Source organism: Dasypus novemcinctus, chromosome X (assembly GCF_030445035.2).
Source record: "Dasypus novemcinctus isolate mDasNov1 chromosome X, mDasNov1.1.hap2, whole genome shotgun sequence".
Classification (NCBI taxonomy): Eukaryota; Metazoa; Chordata; class Mammalia; order Cingulata; family Dasypodidae; genus Dasypus; species Dasypus novemcinctus.
The window spans coordinates 27,217,965-27,233,001 of NC_080704.1; the positions used below are offsets into that span (position 1 = coordinate 27,217,965).

The 15,037-nt window shown below is 42.1% G+C and overlaps 1 pseudogene; it reads right to left on the minus strand.

Annotated features, from left to right (window-relative positions):
• Positions 1–1,589: 1,589 nt before the first annotated feature.
• LOC101414431 (putative monooxygenase p33MONOX pseudogene) lies at positions 1,590–2,520 on the minus strand (annotated as a pseudogene).
• Between the last annotated feature and the right edge of the window lie 12,517 nt (positions 2,521–15,037).

A 15,037-nucleotide genomic window follows, 5' to 3' on the forward strand; every position in this document is an offset into this window, starting at 1 on the left:
GGGACATGGAGCTGCCCTGGATGGTGCTTCAGAGGCAATCACCGGACATTGTAAATCCTCACAGGGCCCACTGGATGGAATGGAGGAGAGTATGGGCCATGATGTGGACCATTGACTATGAGGTGCAGAGGTGCCCAAAGATGTACTTATCAAATCCAATGGATGTGTCATGACGATGAGAATGAGTGTTGTTGGGGGGGGAGAGGGGGGGGTGGGGGAGCGGGGTTGAATGGGACCTCACATATATATTTTTGAAGTAATATTATTACAAAGTCAATAAAAAAAAAAACTTAAAAAAAAAATTTGGCAGTTTGAAAGCTTGTGAATGAGTGGTGGTTGATTTAGGAGCTCTGAATCTTAAACTGGTCTTTTTTTCCTCAAGAAACTAGTAAGAATTTTTATTGTCAAGACAAGTAAGAGAAACAAGCGTAACAGAAGCCACAAATTAATTGTTCTGATTATCCTAGGCTCCAGGATCCCTCTAAGGAAAGTTCAGATCCAAAACACAAAACAGCAGGTATTTGAGACAGGGCTCAAGACAATGACTGAACATGTAACCACAGGAAGAAATAAAAAGGCAGTTTCCCTCTTTCCTCTCCTCAGTAAGGTATGTATGCATATAAAGGTACAAGGTTCATTTTGAGGAAAAATGCTTTTGTATAGAAAATCTTAATTTCCTCCACTGCCCAGAAAAAACGGTTTCAGGTCTTGGGCTGAACAAGGAAATCAAAATAGGGTGACAATAGTTTAACACAAACCTCAAGACTGTAACTGTGGTTACCATCTTTTTCACTTTAAAAAGGCTAAAACACCCACTGATCTATAGCAAACCAGTATATCGAATTTTTTGCCATAGGAAGTTTTCAACCAAATTGGAGTGAAATTAAAACAATCTCACTTTAAAGTGCAAGAAAGGCTATGCAAAACCTAGTGTTTGCTCTGTGTCACATCATAGGGAAACATCCTTCCAACAGCACCAACCCAAGAGGTACTGCGTGCAGCACTGGCTGCAGGACGCAGTGATCCTTAGGTTTCCCAAAAAGGCCAAGAGAGTCCGGTTTCAACAATAGGAAGAGAGGTCCCTGCCAAGACTGGCTTTTAACTGTACCAAGACCTCAAACAGGTCTTAGTTCCCCCCTCACCAATAAGGCCAGACCATAGTAGCAGCACAGCATCAAGAGGGCCAGGGTTGTTTTAACTAGTCAGCAAATACCACTACTCCATGATTTGTCAATGCTCGTGTTGCTAGTGGTAAAGGAATCAAATAGAAACCTGGGTTTTAGAACATCCCAAACATTATTTACCTAGTAAGCAATAATTAAAATTCTTGTCTAGGGTACATGATACAAAAATAGGTAACAAGGACCCCAATGCATCACTGCTGAGGTCAGTTAGTCTAACTTTGAACTAAGTAGTACGAAATGGCTCCTTCCACACAATAAAGACAAGCTTTGTACTAATGTTTCTCAAAAGCCAACTGTATCTCCAGCTCTAGCCTCAGTTTAACAGGTTTTAAAAATGTCTGTCTTTCCTATGTCACAGCCAAAGTAATATGGGGATGGAGAGCAAGATGCCCTCTACCCAGAGTCCCTGGAGTAGAAAGCACTCTAGAATCCAGTGAGCATGAGCATGTTCAAGTCACAGTGTTTGAGTTTATGGGTCCATACGGATGGTTTCTTCCCTTCTGTCACTGACACATCCATCTTGGGTAGCTTGAAGACGGCCAGGTCCTCAGCCATGCAGGTGGCCTGGACATGGATCCATCCCTCAGGGAGGGCTTCTGTGCTCCTGTATAGGCCTAGGTGGCAAAGCCTCCCGAATCAGATTTCTGGAGGGATCTTGGGCCAAAGAGGCTCCATTTTTCTGATGAGTTTCTGTCTGTATCCCCACTTCTGGAATCCACGATGCTAGAATTTGGGCCAGGTAAAGCTGTGGAAGAACCAGAAGTGAACCAGCCTCTGGGTTCCTGCTCAGGGGAAGAGTGAGGGATGCTGTTTGGAGTAGACGGGGCTGATGCAGGCTGCTTTTCTTCTTTAATTATCTCTCCGTTCTGTAGCTTGAGTTTGTGGAATGCTTCTGCCATTCTAGGGTACTTGGTGTCCTCGGTGGTAAGGCCCTTGTATGTGTATAGTCAGCATCCCTCAGCCCTGCCTATTGCTCAAAATACTGAATGCTCTCCTGGATCTGTTTTGTGATCAGAGAACTCATGATGACATGGGTAGCTTTAGCTTTCACCACTGGGACCTTGTCTACACTGCCAGTGGCTGGTGACGGGGTCACAGCAGGGGAGGATACACTGGCCTCTCCTTCTTCCACCTCAGCGAGGTGCTGATACTTGTGCTCTGGAATCATGGTTTTCCAGGGGATGCTACCCGTGTCTGATGAAGGAGTCATGGGCATAGGATCCTTGAGGGCGTCATCATAGCTGAATGCCCAGCAGTACATCCCGATGGGCGGGGACATCTTGCCTAGAGGCCAACTAGGCTCAAGAGCAGGTACTTCTGGTTGTCTTGAAATCATTGAAAGACTGGGTTCCAGGTCTTTTTCTAGATAGAATTCCAGAGCTGAGTCTCTGCCACCACAGTGGAATGATGTCACGATTATGCTGACATATTAATGAGGAACAGTGTCCAGCTGCTTTAAATTAGCAAAACTTCCCAGGAAAAGTCCATCCAGAGGTCCACTGCTCATGCCTCTCCATGAGACACAGGACAATGCCCTTCAACTGGTCTTAAGGAAAGCTTTTAAGAAGCAAACCAGAGAGCAGAAGTGACTCAGTGGTTGAGCGCCTGCTTCTCATGTACAAGGTCCTGGGTTCAATCCCCGGTACCTTAAAAAAAAAAAAAAAAAAAAGCAAACCAGTTTACCTCGTGGGACCCCCCAGTAGACTCAGTCATTGGCAGCAGCAGGTTACCTTTGGAAGTGAAGGGTGAAGGTGAAGGAATTGATTGAAAATCTATTAAAGAATCAATTAGAATGCCAAATCCCTCCCCACTCACAGGCCACTGCCTCTCTAGGTACAAAACTAGAGATTTTTTCCTTTGGAGATGGTAAAACAAAAGTTCTTTAGACTGGAAGACATAAGGCACAGCTAAGGGGCAAGGTAATATACTGAAAATAGAGAATTAGTCAAAGTTTATATAGAATGTAGAGACCCTTGCCTTCTTCCCTCAGCATGCACTCAGAATGCTAACAACTAGGGTTGCACCTTCCAGGCAGTTCAGAAGAGACTTCTCTGGAGAGTATGACCAACAAGGGAAAAGATCTCAAAATACTGATTCGAGGGAAAGGAGTCCTCCAGCTAATGGCCCAGTGAGACAGAGAAGTCTATAGTAAATTAGCCCCTCCCAACTACAAAGAGCTTTCAGTTTGGTGTTTAGTGCCCCACTCAAAACTGAGCGGACAACTGAGCATCACTAGACATCTGAGGAAAGCTTCTGACATGAAAGACAGAGGCACACACAGAGAAAAGTATTGAAGGAAATAGTATGAAAATAAAAACAAACAGACAAACAAAAAACTATGACTAATAAGAGATGACAGATATTGCATCCATGAAATAACTTCAGAAAACATAAAAGAGGTCTTGGGTTTTAAAACCACAATACAAAGGTTTGAATTTAAGGTCAAGGAACTCTCTCAGGAGTAAAGCAAAACCACAAAGTTTCACTGTGGCATTTTAGAATATTGGGGACAAAGAAAAGGGCCTATAAATTGCCAGAGGAGAAGCTGATTTCACATGAAGGATCAAGATCCGAATGGCTTCAGACTTCTCAAATGCAACACTGGAAGCCAGAAGACAGTAAATCAATGCCTTTAAAATTCTGAGGAAAATGATTTCCTACCTAGAATTCTAAAACCAGCCAAACTATCAATTGAGTATAGAGCAGAATAAAGGCATTTTCAGACATGCAAGACATGCAAGATTACAGAGATTTTACCTCCCATATATGTTTTTCTCAAGAAGCTCTGGAGGGCATTTCTTCACCAAAACAAGAATATAAAGAAAGAAAGAAGATGAGCACAGGATCAAAAAACAAAAAACAGAAAACACACAGCAGGAAATCTAACACATGAGGGGTGAAGGGAATCCCTAAGATGATGTGTGGGGAAAGGAAATCCCAAAATAATAGCTATGGAGCAGACCTAGAGGAACAAGTCCAGACTGGAGCAGGTCAGATGGCTCCAGAAGAGGCTTCTGAAGAAGGCAAAATAGTGAACCTAATGTATTTGAATATGGGAGAGATTTATCCAACTGAGAGCCTGAGGATTTGTACTCAGGAATCCAAACAAATAGGGGGGAAAAAAGACAATTTTTAACTTCAGAAAGAAACAAAAAGTTGTAAAGGAAAGAGGGAGTAATCATAATATGCTACTCATTGGAGCAGTGAATAGCATTTACATTTACTGATGTAACCAAAATTATAACCATACGAGAAACAAACATTTAGGGATGAGAAATCTTTTATGTGTAGTTGTGGGCATGGATAGGGAATGAAAGAAAATTTTAATCCTAATCTCTCACAGCAGGATGCCAATAGATTTTATCCCAAACTGAAAAATTCAAGAAGCATGTAACTTAGAGATATAGAGATAAAAAGCAAAAGAATCAGTTTTTAAAAATTGAAATGGTTGCCTCTGATCAGAAAATAGGGGAAAGAAGGTCAGGATCTAGTTATTTTTATATCACTCATTGTTGAACTATTTTTTTTAAGTCTTAGTTTTTCTTAAAAAACTGAATTTAAAAAAAATACAAGAAAGCAGGGCAGTTTGGAGGGTCCAGAAGGCAGGTGTGTGTTGGAGTCAGCTCATAACTTGCTAGAGCTGGTGGTTAAATTTTCAGGAATTTCATGAGCTGGTTGTCAACAAGCACAGCTACTTTATTATTTTTATTTATTTATTTATTTATTTTATTTTTCTCCCCTTCCCCCATATTGTCTGCTCTCTGTCCATTCGCTGTATGTTATGTCCGCCTGCATTCTTGTCATGCGGCACCAGGAAACTGTGTCACTTTTTTTGTTGTACCATCTTGCTGCATCAGCTCTCCGTGTGTGCAGCGCCATTCTTGGGCAGGCTGCACTTCTTTTGCTCTAGGCAGCTCTCCTTGCGGGGCACACTCCTTGTACGTGGGGCTGCCCTATGCCGGGGACACCCCTGAGTGGCACAGCACTCCTTGCACGTGGCAGCACTGCACGCGGGCCACTCACCACACGAGTCAGGAGGCCCTGGGTTTGAACCCTGGACCCTCCATATGGTAGGTGGATGCTCTATCAGTTGAGCCATATCTGCAAGCACAGCTACTTTAAATAATTAAATTGTCTAAACTTACAATTAAGTAAATGATATTGAAAACAAAGGTAATAACTACTCAAAAGTCATCACTTCCTAATTATTTTACTACATTTTACTATTATCTATGTTCTCGAGGCTATTTATATCTACTGTATCTTTATGGTAGAAATGCTATAAGATGGCGTGCTACCACATATCTCTTCCTAATTCTGCATTCAGTGACGTCACATTGGTTCCTCTATCCTTTGTAGTTCCTGTAAATTGGTAGTCACATCTAGAGACCCATTCTTTCTTTTTAACGATAACAACAATAAAAATACTAATTCAACAAATTACCTGCCTGAACAGGAGAGTATAAAATATGAAGTGATTTTTAAGGACTTTCATCATTTCAGCCAACTGACAGGATCTTCTTGAGGGATGATTGTTCAAGCTATAACTAACATTAGCTTGGTTTCTAACTCAGGAGGCATCTCCAAAAGTGTAGGCTTTATGTGTGAAATATATAATTGACAAAAAGGACTCCTGATATTGCACAGAAGTAGTCCATAGTACGTTCTTAAAGAGATTATTAACTGCACAACCAGTTGTATAGAAACCTCTATTTTTCAAGGTTGGTTTGAACAGTGGTACATTACTGAGCGCCAGACAGTGATTGCAAATTTCATAGGAACAGTTTGCAGGAACTTAACAATAAAGGATTTTTTAAAAGAAGAAGAAATTTCATTTCATATTTCTGAATAACCAGAGCCTTAAGTTAAAAAAGAGGCAGAATTTTAAGGTTCTATAACCTGGTGTTCTTAATAACTTTTTCTGTGTCTCCCTAATTAATGCTAAATATTTTTAAAATAATATTGACAACTTAAAGAAAGTGTTGACTTGCTTAAAATCTAACATCAAGGCTTCCTCTTCACAAACAGTACTTGGCTAAATTATTTTAAGTGTGGTTTAACTTAAAGTTGCTTTGTGGATTATTTTCATAATGCAATGGTGAACTATATACTGTTTGTAAAATTAATGAATTTTTAGTAATATAAGAATTCACTTCACCTCTACTATTAAATCTTTGCTTGGAAATGAGGTGAATTGCTCAGATTTGTGTGCCAGGAAGATGAGAAAGAATGTGAAAGAATGGAGAGTGTCCAAAAACTGAAAATTTTCAACCCTAGTCTATAAATTTACAGTATTATATTCAGCTATGATTCATAGAAATGACATTAAACTTAAAATATTCATGTGTACCATTTTTTAAAGTTCTCCAAGAGTAATTTCCTTCTGTATTTTTGGAAAAGTGAATATTCATTTCTCCCTGGTAATATTAAATTATGACAATCTTTGGCATTAAAATTAACCTGTCAACTTTTATTCTTCAAAATCCTCCAACATTTGCAGAGATATGAGAAACTTCAAAAGATGAAAATATCAAGATATGATGGTTATGGACCAGAATAAAAAAATACCAAAAATTGTACCATTCTGTTATGGACTATTACGGAAGAATTAAACAGCCTAAGTGTATTTTGGGTCAATAATTATTACGGCTTTCTATAAATAAAAAGCCTCCAGTGTTAAAAGATGTTGGTTCAGCATTTCCGGGAATCTATGACTAATGCCATTATGCTATCTGTCCAAGGGAGTTTTATTATGACATCATCTCTTGAGAAACCTTAAATATTAATCCTTAGGTTATTCTCAGCATGCAATCCATTACTTTTTTTTTCCATTCAGGGCACTTTTTCATTTAGCACGAATAAGTTAATGTAATTCTTTACCATGCTAAAGTAAATAGGATCAGGTGATAGATATTCAGACTTGCATTAATGTGAACAAACATGTTCTATGCAAAGACTATGCATTGCCAGTCTCTTTTCACCTTCACGGAATATTTCTAAAGGCACAGCATCAAAGGAGTACTGTTTTCAAGAAAAATATTAGTGCCACCCCAGGAATATTTTTCTACAGTTTGAGTAATTTTGAAATAAACTAAATATATCCATATTCCCCATCTAAAATCATCCAAATCTTTCCCTGGAAGGTAACTTCTCTCCCTGTGTCTCCAAAATATAATCCCCCTCCCAGCTTGGCAGGTGCTGTTAGGTGCGCCCCCCCAAATCTCTTCACCTTTACCACTTCAGTGCACATAGACTGACAGCCAGCTTACCAGCCCCTGAATTCTTTGTTTAGGGTAATTCTGCTGCTGCTGGAGCCCACCTTGGTGTTTTGCAGAAGGCCAGGAATTAATGCCCTTCAGGAGTAGTAGCTCTCACCCAGTGCCTGAAGGAAGCTGGTAGGTAACTATCCCAGCTCCTTCTACTCTTGGTGGGATAACAGAGATGTGCGTGCACGTGTGTTTGTGTGTGTGTGTTGTGCTTTATACTAGTCTCCGAATTTCTGCAAGCTCAATTAAGCTCTGTCACCCACAGTGGTAAATGACTTAATAACACACCGTTTATTGGCTGCCTTGATTTCCTTCTCACGACCCCATTCCTCCTACTGAAGTAGTTTTGTTTTGTTTTGTTTTCACCTTCTGAATAAACTACTTGCTCTGGAATTCTTGCCTGAGAGTCTGCTTCTGGGGGAAAACCAACCTAAGATTTACCGGCATTCACAGTTTTGCTTCATTCTTTCCTCTACATTTGAATTCGTTTGTCATTTCCTGGTTTTATAGTGGAACAAAAAGAGCAAATGTTACCTTTGTTTGGAAAAGGCTTTTCAGCTACTTCTGAACAAACTATCTTCTTTCACTCTGTGTCAAGAATATCCATTTTATTCCTTTGCTAATCCTCCAAGGTATAGAAACCTACAATTGATTTTGGCTACCTGGAGAAAAAAAAATAGGGTCTCTAGTGTCGCTATAGGCAAAGCAAGGTTCCAGTCAGTACTTGGTGATTTCAAGGAGGTCTGCTAGTTTTAAAATTCTAAGGGTTTTAGCACCAATTCCACACACATGATTTCAGAAAATTGAAGAGGAGGAAATACTTTCCAACTTATTTTATGAGGCCAGTATTACCCTAAAACCAAAATCAGACCAAAGACAGTACAAAAAGAAAAAAGAAAACTACAGACCAATAGCACTCATAAACTTACACACAAAAATCCTCAAGAAATTTTATCAGGGAAGCAGATGTGGCTCAAGTGATAGGGCCTCTGCCTACCATATGAGAGGACCTGGGTTCGATCTCTGGCACCTCTTGGTGAAAAAGAAGAAGAGAAAGTATGTGTGCATGGCAAGCCAATGCCCATGTGGAGCCTAGTGCCCGTGTGAGTGCCCGTGTGGCAAGCCAAGTGCCCATGTGAGTGCCAGCTTGGTAAGCCAAGTGCCCATGTGTGAGCCAATGCCCATGCAAGTGAGTCACACAGCAAGATGATGACACAACAATAGAGAGACAAAGGGGAGAACCAGGGCGCAGTAGAGACCAGGAACTGAGGTGGCACAGGTGACAGGGAACCTCTCTCCATATCAGAGATCCCCAGGATGGAATCCTGGTGAATCCTAGGGGACAAAAAAATGAGAAGAGAAGACAAAAAGAGAAATAGATAAGAAGATCATACAGGGAATGAACACAGCAAAAACAGCAGGGTGGGGGGAGGGGGAGAAGAGAGAGAGGGGAAAGAAAGAAAGAAATCTTTGGGGGAAAAAAGTTTTTATCAGATCCAATCCAGCAATATATAAAGAGAATTACAAACCATGACTAAGTGAAGTTTAGTCCAAGTTGCAACACTGGTTCAAATTTGAAAATCAATATAATCTGCCATCTCAACTGGCTGAAAATAATCACACACTTATATCACCTGATACAGAAAAAGCATTTGACTAAATTCAACATCCATTCATCACGAAAACTCTCCGCAAATTAGGAATAGAGGGGAACTTGCTCAACTGATAAAGAGCATCTTTTAAAAACATAACTAAAGTCATAGTCAATGGGGAAAAACTGAATGCTTTCCTCTAAGATTGGTCACAAGGAAAGGATATCCACTTTCACCATTCTTATTCAACATAGTACTGGAAGTCCTAACCAGTGCAATGAAGCAAAAAAAGAAAATTAGATGCATACAGATTGGAAAAAAACTGTCCTTGTTTGCAGATGACATAATTGTCCACAAAAAATCCCAAGGAATCTGTGAAGAAAGGGTTAAGTTTAGCTTTCACATGAAGATGGAGCCAAAGCTGGCTCTGCAGTTGGATGAGGGAGGGAAAGGGGTTCTAGCAGCCTTGGTGCCAAAATTTGAAAGTGGTGCCAAAGCGAGGGCAGCGCCAAAGTAAAGGCAGCACCAATTGTGAAGAGTGGCACCAAATTTGAAAGCGGTGCCAAGCCACTGGAATGTAGGGAATGGGAGCAGGGACTAAGAGTGGGAGCCCATGTAAGTTAATTAGACCTCTTAGATAGGCTGTAACCCCTGAAGTACCCAATCAGGGGGGAATGGAGAGGGACCTATGTGTTAGGCTTAGGGTATAAATGTCATTGTTTCTTGTTGTTTGACGTGTCAGCCATTTTATCCAGGTCATGCACCTGTTCTTGCAAGATCATTAATAAAATTCTTTTCTCCTCCACAATCGGGTGAGCTTCTGTTCTCTGACAGGTACGGCTTGCTTTCTAATAACTTTGGGGGCTAGTCTGGGATTCGAAGCTTCAGAGAGGGACCCTTGGGTGGACAAGGGAAGGTGTGCCCCACTGATTGTCTCAGACACCACCATTGGGGGTCTGCCTCTGACAGCTGAAAGGACCCAAGGCCAGATGTTAAGATATGTTGAGTGTGAATGAGAAAAGTGGAAAGGAAAACCTGCCTCTCATTGACCAGGCAACTCTGTGCATGGACCAAGGTAAGAAAAGGGACTATTAAATATTGCCTTGGTGGTGGGGAAATTCTGATGAGTTGAAAGAAACTCAGACAAGACTGAGAATGGGGAACAGAGGCAGTCTGTTGACAGGGGAGGGGTATCTGTAAGATCCCCGGGGGACATTCCTCCGGATAGTCCATTAGGTAGGATATTAACACATTGGACCAATAGTGATTGGACCAAGGGAAAGGACAAAAGGAAAATGATCAAACATTGCTGTTATATTTAGACCGAAGAAAGCATTTTACCACTTGATGTATTCTGGCTAAGATATGGGGCAGATGAGGATTGGTTCTGTGCTGACCTTGCTTCCATAATAATTCCTTTTGTGTTTGTCTGTTCAGTGTATATATTGATACTTCCAGATGGTAATATTAAATTAACAAATGAAAATTCTTAAAAGACTCTATTCAAATGGCTAAAAATTAAATACTTATATTGATAAATAAAGTATGGAAATCTTTGAAATGCCTAAATTGAGATGAATAGTTTATTCTTTTTTTCACAGAACAGAATGAGGGATATGAGACTTAAGTAGATATAGAAAGAAGTAAAAGGTTTGTGGGAGTGCTGAATAAAATTTGCTAAGTTTGTTTAAAGGAATGTGTTTTTTCCTAAGATAGCTGGTTTTCATAAAATCAGAATGGAAATATGTAGGACAAAACATGAAGGCATATAGCAAGTTGTAGAAGGTATTGCAAAAGGTAGCATCAAGTAAGGGAATGTGTTTTGTGAAGGCAGAATTGTCTTGAAATGGGGCGGCTGTTGTCTGTGCAGTTGTGGATAGTTGTGGGAGGTTTGTGGAAGTGTTGTTTAGACCAGGATACTTGAATGGCTGATTCTGGTGAGTCATTGTTGAACAGAAACTGAATTGATTTTAGTGACAAGGAGTGGTTCCATGATGGGAGGGACTGTCAGGGGCCACCTCGGTCTGCATGTTGGAGTGGTGTGGGGAGAGATGGTCTTGGCTCCATTGGGAATCTTCAGTTTTCATAAGGTAATGGAGGAAACAGTCTCCCTGTACTGCTAAATTGGCATCTTCATGGAAAGGTATAGAGGTAAGAGCAGAGTGCCGAAAGTTTAGGTTCATTGGATGTGTTGCTTCTTGCATTGGAAGTGTTCTATATGCTTGGCCTGGATCTCCCTCCTAGCCCTTATTCTGGAAACTGTCCCACTCATATCCTAGGGAGGACTGGCAGGCCCATGTGCCATCCTACAAGGGCTGAGAATTTTCCCACCAGGAGGGAGGTGACAGACGGGGTGACTGGGATCCACTTCAGCTTGACCCCTTTGGGATGGTCTGTGGGTGGCCTTTCCTCACCCAGGACCTGGAAGCTAGTTTCTGGTCAAGGCCTACAGGGTTGGGCCCATCAGCTTTGGGAGGATGCAGGCTTTGGGCACCTAGCCTTTTCTATTTTTGTGGCCTGGTGTCCTTCTGGTGAAGTCCTATATCCTCAAAATTCTTATTAAGTTTATTTCTTCCAACTTGTTGTTGCAGGGATTTTGTCCAGTTTCACCCATAGTCATCTTCCTCTAATCATGATGGAGTGGTGGGAGGGTTTTGAACCTTGTCAGGTCGGGTCTGCTGCCCCTAACCAGCAGGAAGCAGTTGCAGGGGAATGGCCATCGTCCTTCAGCACCCCTTCAAGAATGAAGGTGGGGAAGCAGATGATGTGGCTAAAGTGATAGAGCTTCTGCCTACCATATGGGAGGACCTGGGTTCAATCCCTGGGGCCTCCTGGTGAAAAAGAAGAGAAAGCATGCCTGCATGCCAAGCTAATGCTCGTGTGGCAAGCCAGTGCCGGTGCAAGCGCCTGCATGAAGAGCCAGTGCCTGCACGACTGCTCACACAAGTGACTGCATGGTGAGCCAGTGCCCCATTCAAGTGAGTCATGCAGCAAGATGATGACGCATCAAAAGAGAGACAAGGGGAGAGTCAAGGTGAAGTGCAGCAGAAACCAGGAACTGAGGTGGAGCAATTGACAGGGAACCTCTCTCCTATCAGAGGTCTCCAGGACCGAATCCCAGTGAATCCTAGAAGAGAGAAAATGAGAAGACAACACAGACAGCAAAAACAGCAGGATGGGAGGAGGAGAAGGGGGGAAAATAAATAAATCTTTTTTTAAAAAAGAAGGAAGGTATAAGCTCTCAGGGGAAGATAGAGGCTTTAGAGAGGCTCAAACGGGCACTGGTGCAAGCCCTCCCTTCCCTTGAGAAAACTTTTCACCTGTTTGTTACAGTAGATAAAGGGACAGCCTTAGGGGTTCTGACCCAAATCTGGGGAGGTCAAAGGAGACCTGTAGCCTTCTTTTCCAAAATCCTGGATCCTGTCTCCAGGGGAAGGCCTGGATGTGTTCAAGCTGTGGCAGCAACTGCTCTCCTGGTAGAAGACAGCAGGAAGCTGACTTTCAGAGGAGCCTTAGTCGTTAGCACACCTCATCAGGTCAGGACTATTTTGTCTCAGAAAGCAGGAAGGTGGTTGACTGATTCCCAAATTCTCAAGTATGAGGCTATTCTAATGGTGAAAAAAACGACTTGGTATTGACAACAGACGTAGCCTACACCCGGCCAAATGGATGCTCCTGAGCATGATTGTTTAGACCTGATTGAGTATCAGATCTGACTCTGGTCTGACCTAGGGGACATTCCCCTGCCCTCGAGGGAAAAATTGTTCATAGAAGGGTCTTCCAGAGTCCTAGGAAGAAGGAGGCACAATGACTATGCAATTGTAGATGGACTAACTTGTGAGGTGAAAGAAGCTGGCTATTTACCCAATGACTGGTCAGCTCAGACTTGTGAATTGTATGCATTAAATCAAGCCCTCAAATTACTAGAGGAAAAGGATGGTACAGTCTATACCGATTCTAAGTATGCCTTGGGGTAGTCCACACCTTTGGGAAAATTTGGGAAGAGAGGGGATTGATTAACAGCAAAGGAAAAGGGCTAGTCCATGGGGAACTAATAAAACAAGTACTGGCCAATCTACTCTTACCCAGGGAAGTATCAGTGGTGCATGTAAACGGACACCAGAAAGGTCATACGTTTGGGCAAAGGGCAATAGGTTAGCAGATGAAGAGGCTAGGGAAGCCTCCCTTAGTCCCCCTTTGAGGCTGATGATTCTGATACCCTCTATTCTTGAAGAATTTGAGGTCCCCATATTCTCTGAAAAGGAGGCGAAAGAGCTGGAGCGATTAGGAGTGATCAAGGGAGGTGGCTCTTCCCGGATGGCAGGCAAATGTTGAATAAGCAAATAATGAAAGAGGTATTAGCAGTCTTACACCAAGGGAGTCATCGTGGGGTACAGGCCATGTGTGATCTACTTCTTAAGTATTTTGTGTGTGGGGGCCTTTATACTGTAGCTGAACAAATAAGTGAATGATGTATAATTTGCCAAAAGGTCAATAGGAAATTCTTAAGGAAGCAAGAACAAGTGGGAAGGGAGCTGGGCCTCAGGCCATTCCAGAGTATTTAGGTTGATTACACGGAAATGACCCCAATGGGTCGGCTAAAGTATGTTCTGGTTATTATAGATCAACTGACAGGATGGGTGGAGGCATGTCCTCTGGCCTCAGCTACAGCATCAGGAACTTCTAAAATTATCCTTGAACAAATCATTCCTCATTACAGGTTAGTGGGAAATATAGACTCAGACAATGAGTCTATATTTTACCTCCTGTATGTTGCAAAATGTTATGCAAAGACTGGGGGTCACATGGAACTTTCATACACTCTGTCAACCGCTGTCCTCAGGGAGAGTAGAGAAAATGAACCAAACTTTAAAGAAGCATCTTTCTAAATTGGTCTTAGAAACAAAGTTACCCTGGATTAAGTGCTTACCCATAGCCCTACTGAGGATTAGAACTGCCCCAATGAAAGAACTGGGACTCTCACCTTATGAGATGCTTCTTGGCTTGCCTTTTCAGGAATAGAGACCTCCCTTCCTTAGAGTCGAAGGATCTCTTTCTTAAGAATTATATACTTTGTCCTCTACTTTGTCATCCCTTAGGCATCATGGTTTGCTGGCCCAGACCCTGCCTCTCAAATTTGCTGTCAATTAACACCAATCTGGCAATTTGGTCCCTAATCAAGTTGTGGAAGGAGCCCAAACTTCAGCCAACCTGGGAAGGACCCTATCAAGTTTTGTTGACAACTGAAACTGCAGTCCAGACAGAAGAAAGAGGCTGGACCCACTACTCTCAAGAAAAAGGACCAGTGCCTGAACCAGACGATAAGCACCCAACCACACCATCCGAGTCCTGGAAAATGACTCCAACCTCAGATCCCTTAAGGATCACTCTGAGAAGACAATAGTTGGCAAGACATATTGGGAACGGGGGAGGGACTGGTTGAACTCTGTATCAGTGAACTTTGTGGGAAGATACCTCTCCACTTAGAGGGCAGGCTATTACCCATACCCATCTTGTCTACTGTCTTGGGAGACTAGCAGGTGAAGGGTTGAAAGTTCATTCTGAGAAGGAGAATAATGATGCTGACTATGATGTTCCAGATTCGGGTCCCAACAAGCCTCGTTAAATTGACAGTAAATGTAACCAAAGGCCTAGAGTCCCAGATTGTGCAGTTTGATGCCTCCCAAGTGATAAGATGTGGGGATTTAGGACATCAGTGGGGGCTGAGTGGGCAAAATAAATATCTATGCCCAGAGTCACTGAGAGCCTATCTCAACCTCCCCCCATCTCGATTGGAACTTTGTGTGGTGGACTATCGAGTACAAGAGGTGGACTGCCAGGAACGGCAGAGGCCATATTCACTGGAAACTGCTGGAAGACAAAATAGCCTTTTATAAAGGTAATACTCCACCAGAATGCAAAAACTTCCAATGTAACCCGGTGGTAGCAACCATTAGAAAGGCAGGCAAATTCAGCAACAACAACCATTATTCTT